Below are 8,172 nucleotides of genomic sequence, written 5' to 3' on the forward strand. Positions count from 1 at the left end.
GGGTGATCAATGTAGCTGAAAATTGTCTGTATCCAGGCAATTTAATCATTTTTGGCTTTGATTAATGGGATCTTTTGGGCTGGCAACTGGAAGCATTGATTACGGTGATAAGTTCCACATTTGTCACTTTGAGGCAACTTTTAACACCAGCCACTAATTTCCCATTAGTTGGGCACTTTAACAAGCCATTCAAGGGGCTTCATCTTAGGCAGATATTTGAATGGTTTCTGTTTTTTTTTTATAGAAAACCAGGGATAACAGGGTAGAGTTTAAGGAGGACCCGCTATTTCAAGCACCCAGCCTGGCAGGAAGGAGGGATCAAGTGTGGAGCTAGCCTGGAATCACTGCACAAAACCACATACTTCCTCCAAAACCACTTGGAGGAAGGATAGACTTCCTCCAAGTTCCTCCATGTTATCTAATTGTTCCCAAGAGAAGGCTGCCAGACTGGGAGATTCCTGTATTATAGGCAGAACACAATAAAGTAGTTAGCTCAAACTCTGTACATGTGGATCTGGTTGTTTACACCTGACATGTATGTTATTATTGATATCTCTGACTCTTTTCTCCATGGTAGAAACATTCAGATCAGGATTTCCAATCCTGTAGCAAAAAAAGTTCTAAATTAGGGTAGTAGGGAATACTACTAGTAGCAAGGAGATGCATTCATCCATGTAATTATTTTTTGCAAATCACTCTACACATATGGCTTACAGCTTAACATGGACTACATATAACGCATTACAATAAATAAAAAAATTATCACGCTTATATAGCAATCGTCGTAATAAGAAGCCACCACCCACACAAATTCAGTAATAAAAGGCCTTATAAAATCATAACAAATGCAGATTTAAAAAGATGAGTGTTTAATTGTTAATCTTGGAATATGAGGAATGACATCCGAGCTGGGCATCAGATGAAGTCACAAGATGTAATGGCATGTTGGATTGACCTTGAGAAACAGGAAGAAGAGCTGCAGATTAGAGAGTGTCCAGATCAGCAGCAGCTGAATCTGCAGAAGGATTGAGGGAATAGCAACGGTACCAATCAGAGCTGCTTCAATCTGTCTATCTGTTTTAAAAATAAATGAATTGTTGTTGTTAGTTGCAAAGTCGTGTCCGACCCATCGTGACCCCATGGACAACATTCCTCTAGGCCTTCCTGTCCTCCACCATCCCCCGGAGTTCATTTAAGCTCACGCCGACTGCTTCAGTGACTCCATCCAGCCACCTCATTCTCTGCCATCCCCTTCTTCTTTCGCCCTCAATCGTTCCCAGCATTAGGCTCTTCTCCAGCGAGTCCTTCCTTCTCATTAGGTGGCCAAAATATTTGAGTTTCCTCTTCAGGATCTGGCCTTCTAAAGAGTGATCAGGGTTGATCTCCTCTAGGACTGATCGGTTGGATCGCCTTGCAGTCCAAGGGACTCTCAAGAGTCTTCTCCAGCATCATCGTTCAAAGGCATCAATTCTTTGGCGCTCAGCCTTCCTTTTATTATTATTTTTTATTATTATTTTTTATTATTATTTTTTATTATAAACTAAAAACAAAAGACAGAAAGAAGACAATAACAAAACAAAATCACATACATACGTTTGAGGTTGATTCAACCCCCATATACATACATTTCCTAAGTAACGTTATATATCATCATACTATAGCTTCAATTAAATTTATCATTTTTCATCTTGCACTTATTAGTCTTCTTGTATCTAATATTACCTTACCACTACCGAGACATAAGATTAAGATTCATTTCTCCTATTTCGCAGAGATTCCCTGGTTCACCTGATCTGTTCAGCCTTTATTTCCTACTCCAGGACACAGACCCCAATATAACTCCAAAGGTGGCAAAAAATTTTGCTGCAGTCGTGGCTGAAAAAAAACGGGGGAAGAGACGGGTAACCCCTACAGCAGCGGATCACTAGTACTGACAGTACAGATTATATCTGAGGCAGTAGATGATGTACTGTCGCATGATCTATTTATATTTGTAAAATATACTCCCCTTCTATGTGTATTTTAATTTGGTCTCTGACCGCAATAAAAGCTTACTTACTTACTTACCTTATATATATTTAGCTTACTATTTTCAACTCTGTGCTATATGCTTTCCTAACATCTACCTCATATCATTTTTACTTCTATCCATTTATACCATTTATCCCAGCCTTGATTAAATATTGATTCATGTCTATCTTTAAGAATATATGTTAGTCTATCACATTCTGCACACCACAAAAATTTGTTAATAATCATCTGGTCCGATGGTACTTCTTTCTCAATTCTTTGGCACTCAGCCTTCCTTATGGTCCGACTTTCACAGCCATCCATTGCAACTGGGAAAACCATATAGCCCTGACTATACGCACTTTTGTTGGCAGGGTGATGTCTCTGCTTTTTAGTATGCTGAATAAATGAATACGTAAAGAATTAATTCTCTTTTGTTCCTCGGATGGGGTAGCGCACCAGCAGAATCAAGTTAGGCATTTTCTGAATTTTTGACACGTTGAGTCTAAAAGATTCACCATCACTGGAAGACACTCTCTATTCTCCAGAACGCATAATCAAGTCAGAAAAACCCTGACAAGTTTATCAGTGACTTTTCCAGCTCATCCTGATGCTGTAACAATTGATGACTCTTATCTGGTTCACAATATGCTGCCAATTATTGTCACCGCCTCCTTTATAACAATGATAGATGCTTCAGCTGTCCTGTTTTTAAATGAAAACAACTCACATGGAAATGGGCTTGCAGAAAAAACAAAGGCTTCTTGATTTGTCAACCCTTGTATGCAACTCCACCTGGATTGCTATCATACTGTAAGTCTTTGGTGGCTTCCAGAACAAGGCAATATATCATTTCAGTTGGGGGGGAGCTTTGTTTTTTTCTAGCTCTCTCTCTCATTTGCGCTGACTACATGCATGCTTTACAGAAGTGTGTTTCCCAAAATTAATTCTTCATTGGAATGGAATGGAATGGAGTGGAGTGGAGTGGAGTGGAGTGGAGTGGAGTGGAGTGGAGTGGAGTGGAATAAATGGAATGGAATGGAATAGAATAAGAGTTAGGGTTAGGGTTAGGGGCAGGGCAGGGCAGAGCAGAGCAGAGCAGAGCAGAGCAGAATAGAATAGGAGTTAGAGTTTAGGGTAGGGTAGGGTAGGGTAGGATAGGGTAGGGTAGGGTAGGGTAGGGTAGGGTAGGGTAGGGTAGGGTAGAAAAGAATAGAATAGAATAGAATAGAATAGAATAGAATAGAATAGAATAGAATAGAATAGAATAGAATTTTTTATTGGCCAAGTATGATTGGACACACAAGGAATTTGTCTTCAGTGCATAAGCTCTCAGTGTACATAAAGGCTATAAGTGCTAAATCATGATCATAATCATCATGAAAATGAATTTAAAAAGCCCACAGTAGAGCGAAGAACCAGTATATCTAGAAGTGGCGAGTTTGTTGAGTGTTGAAGGGGAAACCCAACTTCAGGGGTGTGCAGAAGAGTGTGAGAAATATTACAGGATGGGATGATGGGATTTCAGGAGAAAAGATGGCAATCCATTCTGAAATCCATATTCGATGACCAAATGATTTCAAACAATGAAATGGGAGCTTGCTTGCTTGAAGAGCTGAAAGCTTCTTTTGGGTTGGTCAGATGATGGAGAGGCAATTCTTTCCAATTAATTAGCTGGCTTGTTAGGGTACCAAGCCACGTGTCTCGCTCTCTCATCTCGTTCTTGACACATCTTATTATCACCGTTGGTGAGGTGCACTAGCAGCTTCGAACCTTGAAATCCAGAAAGACGGGTGACAGTTCAAAGGGAATATGGGAGCACCACAAAGACCTTGGCAGGCAATACGATTTCATTATTACCAACAAGAAGAGAATAGGTTCTCATTTTTGTTTGTGTCTCTGTATGATGAAACTGGGGCCAAGACAAGACAGGAGTTAGGAAATCCAGAAGAGCGGTGAAGAATAGAAGCAACGTAGGAGCTCAGACATTACAGGTTGACTTATGACCTAAATGGAGCCCCAAATTTCTGTTGCTAAGCGAGACAATTGTTCAGTGAGTTTTTAAAAGTGAGATTCAGATCTGTGGGGTCCTTGGTGCTTGTCTGAGCTTGGGTGTTTTCTTGCAGATGTTTTATGGTCCAACTAATTAACATCATCAGTGCAAGAAGGGGGTGGGCTGTGTGGAGAGGAGGAGGAGGAAGAGAGGAGGTGGTGGTGGAAGAGGAGGAAGAGGAAGAAGAGGAGGCGGAGGAATAACGTAGGGTCCTTGGTGCTTGTCTGAGCTTGGTAGTTTTCTTGCAGATGTTTTATGGTCCAACTACTGTAGGTAACATCACCAGTGCTAGAAGGAGGTGAGGAACAATGTTACTTCTTGATGTTACCTAGTTGGTAAATCTTCAAGGACCGCACAGATCTGAATGTGTTTACGGAATCATTTGTACGGTGCTGTAGTAGTAAGCATTGCTTTTAATTGACCAGATTCTCCTTGTTGTAGCTGTGTGGCAGATAAGCGACAACACGATATTCTTGAGAAGGATATATCTCTTTCCACTGAAGTTCTTGGATTATTTGGATGTTTGTTTCATAGTAAGACCCCTCTACACAAATAATTAGAGGAATGATCGTAATGAGGTTTCCTTTCGCAGAGTACATACGGTTATTGTTAACATTTCTCTTTGTGTTTGAGAGAATTTAATGTTATCCGACTTTGTACGAAATACAGAATGAGCCAAAAAGATTATAGAATGAGGCTGGGAGGGAAAGGGGGAATCTTGTCATCTGCTAATTTGACACGGCTTTTATTATCTATTGCATAAGACTTCTGAGAAGACAGATGGCAACCAAATCAGCAGTTTAATTGCATTTGGGATATTAGCTTGCAACGGTTTCACATTCTATAGAAAAATGTGCCTTCTGATCAGACAGCATAAGGCAAACGATAGATGAATGGTAGTAGAAGAATAGAATAGAATAGAATAGAATAGAATAGAATAGAATAGAATAGAATAGAAGAGTAGAGTAGAGTAGAGTAGAGTAGAGTAGAGTAGAGTAGAGTAGAGTAGAGTAGAGTAGAGTAGAGTAGAGTAGAGTAGAGTAGAGTAGAGTAGAGTAGAGTAGAGTAGAGTAGAGTAAATGATAGGATGGGATGGGATGGGATAGCAATAGCAATAGCACTTAGATTTATATACCACTTCATAGTGCTTTACAGCCCTTTCTAAGACTCAGCATCTTGCCCCCAACAATCTGGGTTTTCATTTTACCGACCTCGGAAGGATGGAAGACTGTGCATTGAAGAGTTTGGACAGATATTATACCACTTTATAATGCCTTGGTAAGGCCACACTTGGAATACTGCATTCAGTTTTGGTCACCACGATGTAAAAAAGATGTGGAGACTCTAGAAAGAGCGCAGAGAAGAGCAACAACGATGATTAGGGGACTGGAGGATAAAACATATGAAGAACGGTTGCAGGAACCGGGTATGTCTAATGAAAAGAAGGACTAGGGGAGACATGATAGCAGTGTCCCAATATCTCAGGGGCTGCCACAAAGAAGAGGGAGTCAAGCAGGGGTGAAATGCTCCCGGATCGGACCGGATCACTCAGTCCAGTAGCGATCTTGGCTGGTGGTTCAGCGATCCGATAGCAATGTTGGAGTGAAGCTCCACCCACCTGCCCGGGTGTCATTACTTCCTGGTTTTAACCAGGAAATAATGTGTTTTTATACCACAGAAGGTCCGTGCACACAGGTGACTTGCGTGGCACGTACGCTTCCAAACCGGTAAGGAAGATAAGTGGATTTCATCCCTGGAGTCAAGCTATTCTCCAAAGCACCTGAAAGCAGGATAAGAAGCAATGGGTGGAAACTAATCAAGGAGAGAAGCAACCTAGAACTAAGGAGAAATTTCCTGACAGTGAGAACAATGAATCAGTGGAACAAATTGCCTCCAGAAGTTGTGGATGATCCAACACTGGACGTTTTTAAGAAGATGTTGGGTAACCATTTGCCTGAAGTGGTGTAGGGTTTCCTGCCTAAGCAGGGGGTTGGACTAGAAGACCTCCAAGGTCCCTTCCCACTCTGTTATTCTATTCTAGATAGGGTTAGCCTGAATACAGGTAGTCCTCAACTTATAATTATTCATTTAGCGACCTTTCGAAGTTACTATGGCACTGAAAAGTGATTTAGGGCCATTTCCCCCCACATTTATAACCCTGGAAGCATCTGCCTATTCCAGATCCTTGGGAAGGACTCGATAGGTAGACAAAAAAAATGCCAGTTGTAGTTTGAAAATTGGGCTCCCGGTGGTATGATCCATAATAACCCTTTGAATATGTTCTACCATTTCTCTAAACACACCTGGATTTCTTTCCTGTGGAAACTAAAAGTTTTTTATTATGAGAACATTCTCCAGGCTACGTTTACCCAACAATGTTTTGTCTGCCTCCCCTGCCTTCCTCCCCGAAGGGCAGTTTGATATAAGTGGAGACGGGGAGTTTCCACTGATGCGCCTAGCAAAATAAACAGCTTTCCAGCATCTTCCTGCTAGCACCATAAAGGTCTATTGTCCTTGATCCCATCTCATCATGTTTGTTCGTTTGGAAAGATTCCTTCCTGCCCTTTATTTTGAAATGAAACAATGCAATTATTTGAGCATTAAATGAGTGGATCACATCAGTGGTGAAATTCAATTTTTTTTTTACTACCGGTTCTGTGGGCGTGGCTTGGTGGGCATGGCAGGGGAAGGATTCTGCAAAATCTTCTTTTCCGCCCCGCTCCTGGGGGAAGGATATTGCAAAATCTCCATTCCCACCAGGGGTGGGTTCTACTTACCTTTACTACCAGTTCGCAATGGGATTACTTCGCTCGCTTGTGCACCTTGCTTTTACGGATACACAGGTCGCTGATGACGACATCCGGGGTGGTGGGCGGGGCCTCCCACTGGTTTTCCTACCGGTTCTTGTGAACCGGTCTGAACCGGGGGCAACCCACCACTGATTCCCACCCCACTCCTGGGGGAAGGATATTGCAAAATCTCCATTCCCATCCCACTCCAGGGGAAGGATACTACAAAATCCCCATTCCCTCCCCATTCCTGGAAGAAGGATATTGCAAAATCTCCATTCCCACCCCACTCTGGGACCAGCCAGAGGTGGCATTTGCCGGTTCTCCGAAGTACTCAAAATTTCCGCTACCGGTTCTCCAGAACCTGTCAGAACCTACTGGATTTCACCTCTAGATCACATCCAGAAAAAAAGTGGCTATTTTGGGTGTTTTTTTTCCTTTGCTGGAAAAAAAAAAGAGAGAAAGAATTACCGATGAACAAAACTGAAGTGATGGAATCCAATATGTCTCTTCAATTACAGTTGGCACTCAATAGAATTCGCTTTCGATAGCCCTGAGAAGTCTACTTGTTTGCCTAAGTTTTAGACCCAGCCGATGCTGCCGGCTGTCGTTTAATATGCTTCTCCTGCTCTTATTCCGTTTTATGGATCTGACTTTTGCAATTTGGGAGAGGCAGGCGAACTTTAATGATTGGCTTTATTGCTCCCACTTTGAGACTCCTTTTAATACGAAGCAGATTACAAAATTCTACACGGACTCGGGGAAGGGAGGCTGCAAAGAAGCGGAACAAAACTTTGGATTTGCTTTATTTTGCTGTTTATATATGTATACACCCTTGAAAGGGGTCTATGACAGTTTATCATGGCCAACTCATCATGGCCAACTTGTCAGTGTATGAGAGTTCACAGACTGGAAGAGACATGGCAACAAGGTCAGCCAATGGGGGCTGTTTGCTGATTCAGACAGTAAGGAGCCTGGGCGTGGCTTAGCTCAACTGTTCTGTATATAGAAGAAGTCTTGCCTATGCTATCCTGGCCTGTGTTTGAACCTACTTACAATCTCTTCTCTCTACAAGTTGGAAAAACCAGCATGGGTATTGTATATATGCCTTATGTATTATTATGTATATAAAGAAGCTGAATTTTCTGATAGTATGTGCTGCAACAAACTGACACAACCTGCCGTGGCCAACTCATCATGGCCAACTCACCATGGCCATCTCACCATGGCCAACTCACCATGGCCATTTCACCATGGTCAACTCACCATGGCCAACTCACCATGGCTATCTCACCATGGTCAACTCACCATGGCCAACTC

The 8,172-nt window shown here is 42.0% G+C and overlaps 1 long non-coding RNA gene across 1 annotated transcript; it reads right to left on the reverse strand.

The window, feature by feature from the left end:
* Positions 1–852: 852 nt before the first annotated feature.
* On the reverse strand, positions 853–2,541 carry LOC117673096 (uncharacterized). The gene is made up of 2 exons (XR_004593443.3): positions 2,373–2,541; positions 853–1,074 (listed from the first exon to the last, which is right to left on the reverse strand). It is a non-coding gene; the product is annotated as an uncharacterized LOC117673096 (long non-coding RNA).
* Positions 2,542–8,172: the final 5,631 nt, after the last annotated feature.

Source organism: Pantherophis guttatus, chromosome 14, assembly GCF_059756535.1.
Source record: "Pantherophis guttatus breed Tessera chromosome 14, ASM5975653v1, whole genome shotgun sequence".
NCBI lineage: Eukaryota > Metazoa > Chordata > Lepidosauria > Squamata > Colubridae > Pantherophis > Pantherophis guttatus.